This window comes from Callorhinus ursinus, unplaced genomic scaffold (genome assembly GCF_003265705.2).
Source record: "Callorhinus ursinus isolate GAN/ISIS: 27379988/994484 unplaced genomic scaffold, GSC_fseal_2.0 scaffold29, whole genome shotgun sequence".
Lineage (NCBI taxonomy): Eukaryota > Metazoa > Chordata > Mammalia > Carnivora > Otariidae > Callorhinus > Callorhinus ursinus.
Window position 1 is genome coordinate 20346238 of NW_027397091.1, and position 15202 is coordinate 20361439.

The 15202-nt window shown below is 48.0% G+C and overlaps 1 long non-coding RNA gene across 1 annotated transcript; it reads right to left on the reverse strand.

Annotated features, from left to right (window-relative positions):
* Positions 1-4684: 4684 nt before the first annotated feature.
* Positions 4685-8562, reverse strand: LOC112828132 (uncharacterized). Its single transcript, XR_003209418.2, has 2 exons — positions 8418-8562; positions 4685-5350 (listed from the first exon to the last, which is right to left on the reverse strand). It is a non-coding gene; the product is annotated as an uncharacterized lncRNA (long non-coding RNA).
* Between the last annotated feature and the right edge of the window lie 6640 nt (positions 8563-15202).

Consider the following 15202-nt stretch of genomic DNA (forward strand, 5'->3'; position numbering starts at 1 on the left):
CCAGCACTGGATGACCTCCCTTGGGTCTCAGGGGAAACAAGAAATGTACTTCAATCCTCTTGAAGCCACTGTTGTTTGGGGGCCTTTTTACACGCAGCCAAATGGACTCATCAGTAACAAACTGGAGGCAAGTATGTACAACAAAGCACAGGCATAGTATTTCTTTACTATATAAAGAACCTTCAAATCAGTAAGGGAAAAAATAGAAAAAAACCAAGAGCACAAGAAAAGAACAGGCAAATCACAAAAATATGTATGAAAGGGTGGTGGGAGGGAGGGAGGGAGGAAGATGCATAAACTAACCATTTCCATCCCCCTCCCTGTTGTATAGCAACCACCTCGGTGATGGCAGGAGGTACCATCTCCCATCCAGTCAAGACTGGCAACAGCCAGGAAACCCCAGACCCCGGTGCTTGCCAAAATGGGCCATCAAGGGTGCAAGTGTTGATTTCTTCATAAGATGGCACAGAGAGGGTGAAGGGAGTGGGGGGAGGAGGTGAGCATTTTGGGGAGAGGTTTCCTGAGAGAAAACCTCTGAGAGAAAGCTGTCTCCCCACCCCAGCTCCATGGCCCCTCAGCAGGGAAGTGTGGTGAGGTGCCACCTCCCTTGCCTCTAGCCCAGAGAGAAGGGGCTTCAACAGGGGGTTTGCCTAGCTTGACATGGATAGTCTGGGGTCTATGAGACCCCACTGGACACAGCCTGAAGGGACCTAGAGGCCGGTGCTGTGGCATCCACCTGGGATGGCTGGGTTAGGCAGGGCATTGCTGCCATGTTGGAAAGGGTCTTACTTCCCTCTGACATGGAGCAAAGGGGTCTGAACCCTGGGGACTGGATGGAGAGCCAGCAGGACTGAGGGGACAGGGTAGGAGGAGAGGCAGGGGCTGCTGCCCTGGGGTGAGCCTGTACACAGGAGCAAGCCTGCGTCAGTTTTCCAGGCTGAGACATGGGCTTGAGCAGGGAGCGCAGGCTGGAGGGCATCTGGGAAAGGCCGACAGGAATGTGGAGGTGGCCCTTAGGGTTCCTCAGAGTTGCTAGGGGGAGGAAGAGCCCCCAGAATAAGAGGTCTGTTCTCCAGGGCCAGAACACCTCAGCGATGTGGGGGGCCTCAGAAAACCTACCCAAGTACCCTCGGAGAGGAAAAAATCACAAGTTCAGAGAACACAAACTCCTCTTACCAGAACATTCACCTCCAAAGGCTCATGCTTGAGAAACCCAGGAGCAACAGAGGTAGGTGCAGGTGGCCAGAGGGGTACCTCTGCCTCCTCCAAGATGGTGGCTGACCCAGCTGAGGGAAGGGACAAGGCACAGAGCCTTCCACCCACATTTGAGGCTTTGGGGGGGGAGGTGGAATTGAGGTGAATGCGGACTGTTTCATCTAAGAGTGAGCATACAGTGTCATCAGGATAATGGGGAAAGGGTCCCCACTGAAGGGACCGTGCATGGCATCATGAGCAGCCCTCTGGCCCCATCCCACAAACAGCCCCATCAGACATTATTTGCTCTGTGGGTCTTAGCCAGGTAGACCTATCACCCCAGTTTGCCCAGGAGGGGGTTCCTGGAGGTGGGCTTTCAGTGCTAAGATAAATAAAGTCCTGGACGGGCACCTGGGTGGCTCAGTCGTTAAGCATCTGCCCTCGGCTCAGGTCATGATCTCGGGGTCCTGGGATCAAGCCCCACATTGGGCTCCCTGCTCAGCGGGAAACCTGCTTCTCCCTCTCCCACTCCCCCTGCTGGTGTTCCCTCTCTCGCTGTCTCTCTCTGTCAAATAAATAAAATCTTAAAAAAAAGAAAGATAAATAAAGTCCTTGAAAAACTAGGACTAGTTGGTCACCTTGCTCTTAGCCTAATGTACGCCGCAGACCAGTAAACTCTAAACTGCACTGTGGTCTCTGGAAATAGGGAAGGAGGGGAGTGGTGGGAGCTGTGGCCAGTGGTGCCGAGAACAGAAGGTCATCAGGCTTTTCAGCAGAACCCTCATGGGCAGACCTGTCTCACCAGCCACCCGGGACTCCTGAGCACTTGTAATGTGACTCCTATAACTGAGAAACTGGGTTTTTATTTTATTTTAATTCATTTAAATCCAAATAGCTGCATGTGCTTGGTTCTATCTGTAGTGGATGGTACAGTGGAAGCAGAATTGCTGGTCTAGAGACATTCCCAGGTAGCTGGGAAACCCAGAAATGAGGAAAGAGTGTTACCACCACTGGAGCCTGAGTGACCAGAGGGGACAGGGAGCTCCTTAACAGGAATATGTCTCAGAACCAGACAGGGTTCCACAGTCCTTGTTGGGCACAGGACAGGTAATGCAGAAACCCCCCTTCCATCTCCAAAGGAGAGAATTTCTCCTGTCCATCAAGGTTCCATGGAGGCAAAGTGGGAAAGACCTCGGCTCCCTGCCTGTGCTCTGCTGCCGTCCTGCTTGGGGCTTTACCATTACTGTTCAGTTGTCACCTCCCAGCTGGGAGAGGGAGATGAGTCAGGTGATCAGTAGGCTTATTTTCAGTGACTAGTGCAAAGTGTATAAAGGCGATCCAATTCCAGAATGTTCTTTCTCCTGACCGGATCACGTGGGAGTGGAAAGGCTAGAGTATGTGCCTGAATCTTCTGCTCTAGCCTGAAGATGAGCTATTTCACTAAGGAATGCCACACATATGTGTGAACTGCTGTGCATGTGGCGGCCAGCTGCCATAGCTGAACCTTCCCCCAACACTCCTCCAACCCCCCCACCTCCAATCCCAGCCGCACTAACTTGGCAACATTTCCATTGCATTTTTGTATTTCAGGATTTCATAACTAGGTCCTTTTATAGGGCAAGGGAAAAAATAGCTTGGTAAAAGGGAATTATAGCAAACTGCAAATTACTCAGCAGATCGGCTGCTCATATTCAAGGTGTGAACCTCAGTAGAGCACAGGGCTGCAGCAGCCCTGTCTACCACAAGGCAAGGGGGGGCCTCCATATTACAGACCATGCGGAGGGCGAGCCCCTGTGGGGCTCCACTTCTAGCAGCCCTGTGAAACCTATCTGTGTGTGGTGACCAAGTGAGTGGTTTCAAAACAAAGGTCTGGTGGGAGTTGCATTGTGGGCAGCCCTCAAACTACACTGCCCCATAGATCACAATGAGGACACTCATCTGGCCATCTGTTTCTGGGGGCTTCATGGGCTGGCAGTGGACTGTGCTGACATGGAATGAACAGGAAGGCACAGAGCTGAAAAACTCGCCCAGGGACTTCTGTCTAGAGATGGGACTCCTGTCCCATGTCAGCGTGGCATCTGCCACTTATGGCCACCTGGTCCCTCTTTTCATCCATGCTGGTGTAATAAACATCAACAAGCTTGGTGGTGGTTGAGCGCACCAGCTCATGGCATTTCTCGCAATATAACGAAAAGGCCGTAATCTTGGACACTGAGGTGCTCCCACTTTTGGACATCAGGAGCTGCAACCCTCGGAAGCAGCATGAGCCTTCTAAGACTGATCCCTATTTCCACATGCACTCTAGAGCACTTCGAGAGCAGTGGTTCTCTGGACCATCAGCTGGACCCTTGGCATGGGGTGGAGGTTGGGGGGGGCGGTGGCAAGGGCAGTCCCAGCGGTCCACGCCATGTCATTCCTGCACCCTCCCTCTGGTGCCGGGCAAACGCTGTTTCTCCTGCCTGGAGATCTTTCCCAGGGGTCCCCAGGTTGCACCCGCACCCCCCCAACCTCCAAAAAAAAAGGAGTTTTTGCTCACCTTCCTGAGTCGTGTTTTGATCCACAAGCCTCAGATCGACCTGCCCCCAACTCCACTACTTGGCGGGCATCACCCCCGCTGGAGGCCTTTATATATTTAATGTTCTTATTTGTCAGTGCCGTGGTCGCCGTGATTTCGCAGACCAAGGACTTGTCGAGTGTTTTTGTTCACGTGGCAGGCACGTGATAGTTACAGTGGGCGACGTGGGAGCGGGAATCCTACCCGTTGGACACCAGGGTGCCCCCGGGCCATGCCCACGAGGTGCTCAGAGCCCAAGGTGGAGCACAGAGACCCTGGCTGCGGGCTGCCCCATCCTTCCTCCAAGCCAGCCAGTGGTGATGGGACAGTGCCCACCTGACTGCAAGCTGCTGGCCCACACAGCGGGGGGCGGGGGGCGGGGCCTGGACTGTTCTCAGCTGCCCCAGGCAGCAAAAAGCCCTCAGGGCTGCTCTCCTCCTCCTCCTCTTCCAACCAGGGATTCCCCCCACCCCCGCTGGAGGAAAGAACAGGCCAGGCAGAGGGCCAGGCACGGACAGAATTTGGCCTCGGGTGTCTTAAAAGCCCACAATGGACTTTTAAGGTTTTGTGGACGGGAATTCCCGTGGGAGATCTGCCTTGGAGTGTCAGGTACGGTCCAGGGAGCCCACTGGTGACCAGCGTTTTGTCCCCAAAATCCAGCCTGCAGGATCACAGGATCCTTAAGAGTCTCCTGCCGAGCAGTTCTTTCAGGAGCAGAAACCTCTCCCAATCCCAGGGTAGGGAGCAAAAACAGCCAGAGAGGGGTCTTTGGGGGTCCTGCAGAATACCAGAGGACTGCATATATGAGTCCAGGTTGTCATCTTTAACTTGTCCCCATCATTTCTGAAATTAAGGACGACCAGGCAAAGTATTTTTACCCCTACTGTTAAGGGTAAACAATGTTTTCAGCACTTTTTCAACAAAGCAGCAGAGCAATATTTTAAAACATCCTTTGTCTTTACTAAGGTAAAATATAAGTTTATAAAAACTATTAAGATTCTAACACAGGTTAGAATAAGTGTTTGTGAATTTGGCTAAGACAGTGTCTGTGCATTGTGCTAGTTTTTGGAAATAGGTATGTCCCCAAAGAGAGATCTCTGTGTGCTAGCAGTTTATTGACTGAAGTAGTGGATCACTATGTAAATACAGTAGGAAGAAGACCGCACAGATTTCTGTAGGGTTCTGTGTGAGTTACTTATGGTTTCAATAATGCTGGGTAACAAACATTCCCCCAACCCCAGCAGCACACAGCAGAAGCTTTTACTTCATTCAGGTGACACAAGGCTGAGGCTTAGCTGATCTTATTGGAGTTTGCAAGTTATGAGGGTGTGTGCAGGGGTGCTCTTCTAGCCTGGGCTGAGCTGTTTCACCTTAGCTGGCAAGTCTCTGATCCACATGCCCTCATCTTCCTGCTGGGATCAGTGGGCTTTCCCAGGGGTGATCTCATGGTGATGGCAGAGGTGCAAGAGTGCAAGCAGGGGCAGGCTTGGCCCCTTGAAGCCAAGGCTTGGAACTGGCACATTGTAACTTCTGCACTCTCCATTGGCTCCATCAAGTCATACGGCCGAGTTCAAGGTCAACAGATTTGGAAATAGACACCACCTCTTAGAGAAAAAGTAGAAATGCATGGGTCATATGTGGGGTGAGGAACTGAGGCCACTGATCAATACAATCTAGGCCCACTCCTAAAGCACGGGGAGAGGGGTGTGGAGCAGAATGGGAAGGGCTTCCTTTAGGAGTCTGACCCTGCCGCTGAGACTTGACAGGGCAACGGGACTACAGAATCCTAAATTCCCCCAATAATCACTTAAAGATATGTTGATTCTCTCAGACTGGGAAGAGCCGTCTGGTAGGAGCTGCTTTTCAGAGCATGTAGCTCTGGCATCTTGGGTAAGATCAGAGATTGGATGCTGCATTGGTTGACCAGCCCTGCCTCCTCCACAACCTGGCCTAATTCAGGCACCATGTCTCCTTTGTAAAAAGCAAACAAAAAACTGTAGGAAGTTCCTCTGTCCTATAGACAGAAGGCTGGGTCTGGGTAAGATGAGGTGCCTAAGGTGCAAAATTTAAGGAGGTGCCACTGTCAGAGCCTAAATGATGCCAATAAATTGGGGGAAAATATTTGTCACAGGACAATGATATTTTCTTAACAATTTAAAGATAATTTCTTTACCATTTACCAATTCCTTTACCATAATTTGTACAAATCAGTAAAAGGCTTAGCAAAATGGAAAACTTGTAAAAAGATTCATGCATGCACATCATAGATATATAGATGAATATTAAGATCAAAGCACTCCAACCTCATTTTTTTTATTTTTAAGGTTTTTTTAAAGATTTATTTATTTAGTTTAGAGATAGGGAGTGAGTGAGCACGAGTGGGAGGGGTAGAGGGAGAAGGCGAGAGAACCTCAAGCAGACTCCATGCTGAGCTCGGAGCCCGATGCGGGGCTCAATCTCACAACCCTGAGATCATGACCTGAGCTGAAGCCAAGAGTTGGACCCTTAACTGACTGCACTGCCAAGGTGCCCCTAATCTCATTTTTAAATTACATGTTGCTGTAGTGGATGTTGTAGCTGTTTCCCTGGAATCCCCCTTGTAACATATTTTTAAGGGATTGGACCCCTGCTCATCTCTGGGTAAACTTCCTAATGGGTCTCTGGCGGTCAGAGTAATCCTGCTGCCACTGCAAGAGTAGCAGGTTCAGGGACCTGGGCCAAGCAAATAACTGAAGAGCAGAGGGAAAAAGGAAATTGGGTGCACGGTGGCTTTGATGCACCATAGAACTAATCCAACCACAAAGCCCATGTGCACTACCTCCAGGTCTTTTGGAAGTCAATTAACCCTTTTTATTTTATTTTTTTAAAGACTTATTTTAGAGAGAGACAGAGCTCAAGTGGAGGGAGGGGCAGAGGGTGGGCTCATGCTCAAAACCAATGAGATCGTGACCTGAGCCAAAACCAAGAGTCAGACACGTAACCGACAGAGCCACCCAGGTACCCCTCAATTAATCTTTATTAACATGTAAGACAGTGTGATGGGCCGTTCAGCAACTTTTTTTTTAATTCAGCAACTTTCAATTAATTTGTCCAACCGACATGAATCACTACTACCTTTCATTCATCAGAGTGATAATGGACCAAAACATTGTGCTATACTCCATGTTGGCTAGGGTCTAGGGAAAGGAGCATTCCTGCTCAGTTTTGGGGGATGCTGACTGGTGCAGGCTCTTCTGAGGGAAAGTGACATTTAAAACCCACCTCCCCTATCCTTGCAGTTGCATTTCCACGTACAGTTAACAACAAGGGTTTGAATCACGTGGGTCCACTTATACACGGAGTTTTTACATTACAGGACTGTAAATGCATTCTCTTATGATTTTCGTAAATTATTTCCCCTAGCTTACTCTTTTGAAAGAATATAGTATATAATACATATAAATATATGTGTTAATCAACTATGTTATCAGTAAGGCTTCTGAACAACAGTAGGCTATCAGCTAACAACAGTTAGCTTTGGGGGGAGTCAAAAGTTGCATGTGGGTTTTTGACTACAGAGGGGCTACTGTCCCTAACCCCCTGTTTTTCAAGGGTCAACTGTATGAGTATTTTGCAGATAGCCATACACACACATCACATCTTCATACAAGATAATTCGTCATAGCAGTCTCTGTGATAATAGTGAAAGCATCTCAAATGTCCAACACTAAGAGATTAAGTAAATTATAATATTCCCACAGAATGGATTATTTTGCAGCCTTGAAAACAAGAGGCAGACCTGTACATGATATGAATGACATGAAATCTTAGGGATGCATGGTAGTCAGAAAAATTTTAAATCTTTGTAGAATATTAACAATAGTTATCACAGGCAGTGCAATCAACATTCCAAGAACTATTCAAGGTGTTTTGCACTACTTCCAACCTCGTTTTACAGATGAGAAAATTGATTTTCGTGTTTAAAAAAAGAGATTCCTTTTACGCTTGCTCTGTATGCATGGACTTTCTGGAAGGATTGGCAATAAGTTAACGATGGCTGTCCTTAGGGGTTGGATTCTAGGGTTTTAATGTGGGAACAAGGCATTTGGTGTTGTATATTCTCTCAGACTCTCCATTTTTATAGTGTGCATGTTTTGCTTTTTCAATTAAAATCTCATTTAAGAATTAGGAGTATGTTTTCGTAGGTAGATGTAAAGGGCATTCAAGTTGCAGGCATCCACGATGAGAGGCCTCACTTCTCCCCACAGAACAGCCAACCTGAGTCTGACCTGGAGCAACGAAGTCTCCAGGTAGATATTTCACTGAAACATACTGGGGTCTCACAAAAAAATAGACATTTAAAAAATTTAAAAATCACCAATTAACCTTGTGAGAAATAAAGTTCTAATGATCTGCCCAAGTTTAAGGCGGATGCTAAAATTCAAACTCTTGACTGACCCCCAAGCTGTGTAAATATGCTTCATTTCATCTACTTTGTCTTTTGGAGCCTGGGAATCCAAACGTTAGGAAAATCACCCACTAGGTGGCGCCGTCGTTCCTCCCCAAGATCCCACACACGGCGGGGCTCTGGCCGCAGCCGCCTCGACCCCTGACCGGCCTACTCTCCCCTCGCTGGTACCCGGGGGGAGCCCTCGCCCGCAGCGGCCCTCTGAACCCAGAGCTCCCGCACCTTAGCGGGACTTCCCGGGTCTCACGGATGGCATCAACATCATCATCCTGCGACCACCGAGGACGAACTGGAGGTCGAAGTGGAAGACCGTCTGACAGCGGACACCGGCGGCGGCGCGCCCCACGTGACCCAGGGCCCCAGTTCCGCCTCCTGCCCTCCGAGGAGCCCTGAAAAGGAGAGGTCTCGGAGGGGTGGGGCGGGGCCGATGGCCCGACAGCCAATGGGCGGTGAGCCGCCTGGCCCTCGCCTCCGCGACGCTCCAGGGAGTCCGTGAGGGGCGTGGCCCAGCCTGCTGGGCGGACTCGGGTGGCGCCGGGTGAGTGGCTGGGCGGTGTAGCGGTGGGCGGGGCCGGGGCCGGGTGGGTGGGACGTGGCAGTCGCGAGCGTCTCCACGGGTCCCAGTGCAGTGTAGAGTTCGGTACGGTTCCCTCGGGTCTAGTTTTATAGATTTATTTTTTAAATCAGATCATTTCTTATGAGAATAGTGTAATCTAATTTACTCATTATGATATAGTGAGCATTTCCCCAACGTTTTCCAGCTTTTTTCAAGTTTAACTGACAATATTCTATTTATAGTGTACAACTTTAGAAATGTATACATTGTGAAATAATTACCACTAGTTCCATTAAATAATTTAAAACGTTACTTCAATGACTGCATAATGAACCAATGCATAGGTATATTGTAAATTATTCAGTCTTCTCCTTATGGGTAAGTAGGTTGTTTTCTCAATTTTTAGTAATATAAATGTACTCCAGTGAAAGCCCTTACGTGAAAATTGTTCACTCCCTTTTAATTCTTCAGGACAGCTAACAGGTAAGGACAGTTCCATGGATAGATTTTTTTTTTTCCTAACTGACCCTGAGATTGCATTTTCCATGCATACTTGTGCTGCCCCAAACATTATGTTTACCTTTGGGCCAACTGATCTAGATATTGGTCTGTCATTGTTTTTATACTATTACATTTGTCAGTGAAATCTCTACTATTTGTACTCTTATGTGTGAATTGTCTATTTGTGTTCTTTGCTAATCTGTATTGGGTTGTTGGTGTTTTTTTTTTCCTTATTGATTTCCAAAAGTTCCTTAAAGAAGCTTGGCATAATTTCCACCTTTGAACCTGATTGTGTGCCATTTCTAAAGGGAACTGAATATAAAATTTATGATAATCATATCTGGTTTCGTCACTTGGTCAAGCACTAAAGCTGTTATGACACCCAACTGAAGAAGTCTTTCCAGCAGTGAATGCTAACTAACTTGCGTGGAACACGGAATCCTAGCTGCTCTTGTCCACATATGTTGTTTTTATGTCTACTTAGACTTCTAGCTCACTCTAAATACTTCATGTGCTGTTTTAAACACTTACATAGGATCCTTGATAGTGATAAAGTAAGATCGCAGTAGTGTTACAGCAAGGTTTTATTTGAAATTGTTCTATAAAAGTGGTGCATCACCCTTTTTGACATTCCATGTTGAATCAAAGTTGATTTATTTAAAAACCAGATTAAATTTATCTAAATGTGAGGGCTGGATTATGTTTATCTGAATGTGATGCTCATGATGAGAAGATATATGTGTTCTTAACTCTTAATGGAACCTGAACTCTTTTCAAAATAAAGTGTCATTTATTAGTATATTTCCCGTCTCCTGTCATGAATTATCAGATAGGCTTTTCTTGGAGACATTTTATTTGGACTCAAATCCTGAACACTGAAAACTATTTTTTTAAAACTACTGAGAGTATTGTTAGTTTTGATAAAACTATTGAGAACATCATGCTGAAAAGATTATGTATGTGTAAAAATCTCTTGCTTAAAAATGCTTCAGTCCATTGTTGAGGATATAGAGAAATTAGAAACAGAATTAACATATGATCCAGCAATACTGCTTCTAAATATATACCTGAAAGAAGTGAAAACAGGGACTCAGATACCTGCACACCAATATTTATAGCAGTATATCCCCAATAGCAAAAGGATGGAAACAACCCAAATATGTATCAACAGATAAATAGGTAAACAAGACCAGTATATACATACAACTGAACATTATCCACACTTCAAAGGTAATGACATTTTGACAGATGTTTTGACATGGATGAACTTGTGCTAAGTGAAATAAGCCAGACCCCAAAGGCTACAGTTTGTGTACTTCCATTTCGATGAGGTCCCTAGAGTGTAAGATTCAGAGAGACAGAAAGTAGAATGGTGCCTGGGGGAGGCAGATTGGGGAGTTATTGTTAATGTGTACAGAGTTTCAGTTTGGAATGCTGAGAAAGTTCTGGAGATGGGTGGTGGTGATGGCTGTAGAATACTGTGAATGTACTTAATGCCCCAAAGTGCACACTTAAACATGGTTTAACTGGTGAAGTTTATGTTATATATAATTCCTCACACTAAAAAAGAAAGATGCCGTCCAGAAGCATCGTAAAACGATTTACGAAGATCTTCAAGGAACAGTGCCTTAAAGATAAAAAGTGTTTTTAAAAGGCAAATGACCTTTCCCCACCTCCTTCACCCTTAGTGCTTAGACAGAGCTTCTGTCACCCGTTTTTCTTAATGCCTGTAGTGAGCTGGAAGTCATGCAGCTGTGCAAACAAAACTGGGACTGGGCTGCCAACACCTTGCCGTTCTTGGCGAGCACAGGAAGAATCTCATGCGCCTGTGTGAGATGAGCTTAGGCCAGCTGAAACCAACAACCTCCACAGCTCCAATTCCAGTCAAAGCCATCAAGCACATCAAACCAAAAACTTTCAACAAACTATATCTTAGAGATCTTTACGGATCCTTGTGTAGAAACTGTGTCCCTCTGTGGGCTCAGCTTTGCCACCAACTAGCATGCTCTGAGAGACTACGTCAGTGGTCCCCACTCCAGAGTCCAGTCTGGTGACTGAGGTCTGATGTGACTGTCATTGGTGCAAGCCGGGAGGATGGAAGGACATTTGGAAGTGAGCAGAGGTTAACTTTAACGAGGAGTGAACTTTGGCCTAGACATATAACTCTCTTAACGTTTAAACACTTAAAAAATAACTTACAAATTAATATCTGCTGGAAGAGGAGATAGCCTGAGGCCCTGGTCCTCCTTTTCCCTTAGCAGATGGGCCTCTGGAGGCCTGTGAAGGCTTTGAAACTGTGTGCAAAATTACTTAGGTGTATATGGTTCCCTTTTTCCTAGAAAGGAGAGCCGTAACTTTCAATTAGATCCTGCTTAGACAGAGTTTCAGGATTGTGCATCAATTTAGAGAAGTGCTCATGACAAACACACTGTGTGGCCGCCACTTAGGCATTTTGCAGCTATCAGCTGGTTTAGAATCCTAGAAACTGTGATCTGTGATCATAACATGAATCCAAAGTGACAGGAGCACTGCTACCGTATTCTATACTCCTCACTGAAGACTGAGACAACCCGTTCTGCCACTGGGGCTCCAGAGAACCTCAAAAGCCTCCCACATAGTAGGTGCATTGAATGCATTTCTCTGGCATTAGGGAAATGAAATGAAGCTGTGTGATAGGTGTTTCTTCTTGCTCAGTGCATCTGAGCTGAATTCAGCCAGGAGAAGCGGAAAATAGTCATCTGAACTCTTATAGTGGTCTCTGGTTTGGCTTCTTTAGGGCATATGACCGTGCCCATGACCCACATCACCATGTCCAGGACAGCACTGAGAGTCAAGTCTGTCAATCAGACCAGCCATGGGCAAAAGAATGAGAGGGCTACAGAGGATAGGAAGGGCTGGGAAGCTGCCTGCACCTTCTGTGAAGTTTCCAGGGAACCGATGACACCAAAGGCAGCTGACAGCCTGGGGGATCCTGTGCAAAAGACAAATGAGTGGCCATTCCTTGATTTATTCACTCATTCATTCATTCATTCATTCACTTAGGTGCCAGGATGCAGAGCTGGCCACTAGGGATTCACCATTCTGTGCTCATAAACCCCACAGCCTAGTTGGGGGGAGAAAGATTGTGATCCAACAATCACCAAATAAGTATTACATCACACTGTCCTGTGTGTGACTATTGAGTGGTACGTGGAACTGTGAGCTTATGGAATGCGGCTCTGTCATGGTCAGGGCGCTGGGGTTGGCTTTCCTGGGGAGGAGACAAATGAAAGGAGGCTGAAGGGATATGTGGGAACTAAGTGGGGAAAGAAGGGAAGATCAGGCCAGGATGTGCAAATGGCCTGTGCTGGCGGGCTGTGCAGCCACTGCCAGACTGGAACCCTGGCCTTGGTGCCCAGGAGTGTAGAGGTGAGAGATGGGCGGTGATGTGGCCAGGCGGAGAAGGGCTGGGTTCCTGGGCTCGTGCACGAACTACACTTCTCAGTGTTCACTTCAGGATTCATGCAAACCGAAGATACGGCACTTTTCGGAGGTTATTTAATCACACCCTCTCCAGCTCCCTTTGGATTTTTTGGAGCTGGGAAGCCTTATGGTCTGGGCAGAGCTCACACTCTGGAGCTTCCTGGTTCTGTGGGTCAGATCCTGGCTCTGGCCCTTCAAAGCTTTATCCTCTCTGTGCCACAGTTTCTCCATTTGTAAAAAGGGGTAAAAATACTACCCCTTCATAGTTTTGTGAGAATTGAGTAACGCCAGCAATGTACTTGACATGGTGGCTCACCCACTGTAAGCATGAAATGCACTTTGTTATTATTTTCATTATTGTTAACTTGAGAATTGGGACCAGTTTTGGGGGGAGGTTGCAGGGAGGGGATCTGTGTTTGCAATGTTTGAAGGAGGAAGGGAAGGTCCTGGGTCGGGGGGAGGAGCAGGAACAGTCCTGGATTGCAGAAAGGCCAAATCCTTAGCACACACAGCTAGGGAGAAGCCCCATCCTGTAGGAACTGAGATGGCATCAGGAAACCCTCCTGAGGAAGGGGAGCGACTGTGGGATCCACTTCTGGGTGAGGACCAGGGCTACCGGTGGAGGGAGGAGGAGCCAACAGGTGTTGGAGGAGGGCAGAGCATATATATATATATATATATATATACACATATATATTTCAAGCTGGAACAAAGATAGTAGAAACTGTACATAGGTTTGTCCAAATCAGAAGCTAGAAAGTAGGGCAGGGACAGTCAGTGGAATTGCTTTGTCACTGTTGGGTGTTCACCGTGCACAGCAGCTAACCCACCTCCCCGAGGTCACTGAGCCCTGTCCACACCCAGTGAGAGCAGGCAGGTGCAGGTGGCTTGGGGAGGGCCCAGAAGAATCTGCCCTGAATTGAGGAAGAGCCTGTGGCCTAGGCAAGCCCAGCCATCATCCCAGGCCACAGAGCTTCCAGACTTACTGACCCCAGGGGCCGTCCACCACGCACACTGCTTTCACAAGGGCGAGTCCTTTTCACGCTGTAATTCTATCCCCAAAGAAAGAAAGCTAAATGGTGGTCATTAACATTACATTCAATTGCTCCAGTTCTGCTTATTCCTTCCTCCTCTCTGACCAGATGGAGAAGCAGCCACTGCTCATGAGTCCTCCAAGGGTCCTGCACGGCCCTACAGGCTGGGCAGATCGCGGGATCCTTGGGATCGCGGGCTGTGACACCACCCCTGCTCACCCAGGGACCCTGGAAGCCTTTCTGGTCCACAAATTATCTTAGCTGTTTCAAGCAGCTGCTTCAAGGACTGTCTCAGAAATGAGACGCCAGACTTTAAGAGATAGATTGCCTTAGATGACATTTGCATCGAGGAATTTGCCTCATTTCTGGAGTTTGTTTACAGCGCACAAACTGAACCAGAAAAATTGCAGAGTGGCAGCCGAGGGACCTGAGTGCCAGGGTCTACTGGATATTTGCGAAGAAATGAGAGCAAATGGAAGGCTTGGAGGAACAGCACAGAACACCCGCCATGTGAGTGGCGGGGCCTCAAGGACTGGGGGCCAGGGATGGGAAAAGTAGACGTTTCCCACCAAGAGAAAACTGTGGCACATGTGTGCACAGAGCCTCGTCAGCAGGTGGACAACCGGAGTGCCTGGATGCAAAGGGCACGGTGGGAGGAGCCTGGAAACTAGATATGCCCTTTAGGCAGATGGAAGGGAGCACAGCATGTGGGGGCTGCGACCGAGGCGGCAAGGGAGCTGCCAGGCCTTGCTGGGGGGGCCCATGCCATCATGGCTGCACTCTCTTCAGACCCCAGGGCCTGGAGAACCGTGGGCAGTCCCGAACGACTGAATGACTGTAGGTGGGATCAGTGTCCTCCAGGGGCCAGCAGAGCAGCGCTCCTCCCAGTGCCCTCTGACAGAGAGCCCGCAGAGTGTCTTGTCCTCTGGGGGCCTCCAGGCTTGTCCCTTCTGTCACAAAGTGCAGTGTGCCAGGCACCTGGAACCCACACTAGGAGAAGCCCCATGAATGTGGCTGCTGCAGAGAGCTGTGCGGGTTCCATAGTGGGCTGCCTGCAACACTTGTTAGGGACTTTGTGTGTGTGTGTGTGTGTGTGTGTGTGTGAGAGAGAGAGAGAGAGAGAGAGAGAGAGAGAGAGAGATGCTGCAGAGAGCTGTGTGGGTTCCATAGTGGGCTGCCTGCCACTCACGTTAGGGACTCGTGTGTGTGTGTGTGTGTGTGTGTGTGTGTGTGTGTGTGTGTGAGAGAGAGAGAGAGAGAGAGAGAGAGAGAGAAAGAGAGAGAGAGAGGGACTGAGAGAGAAAGAGTCTGTGTTCACAGTTATGGCAAGTTTTGTCAGGGTTTAAACTTCTAATCACCTTGACTTTCTATTGGAATTGCTTAATGAAGAACCAGCAAAAGAGGTAAGACATTTAAATGGCAGATAGAAACATCTGCTTCATCACCAGAGAGCT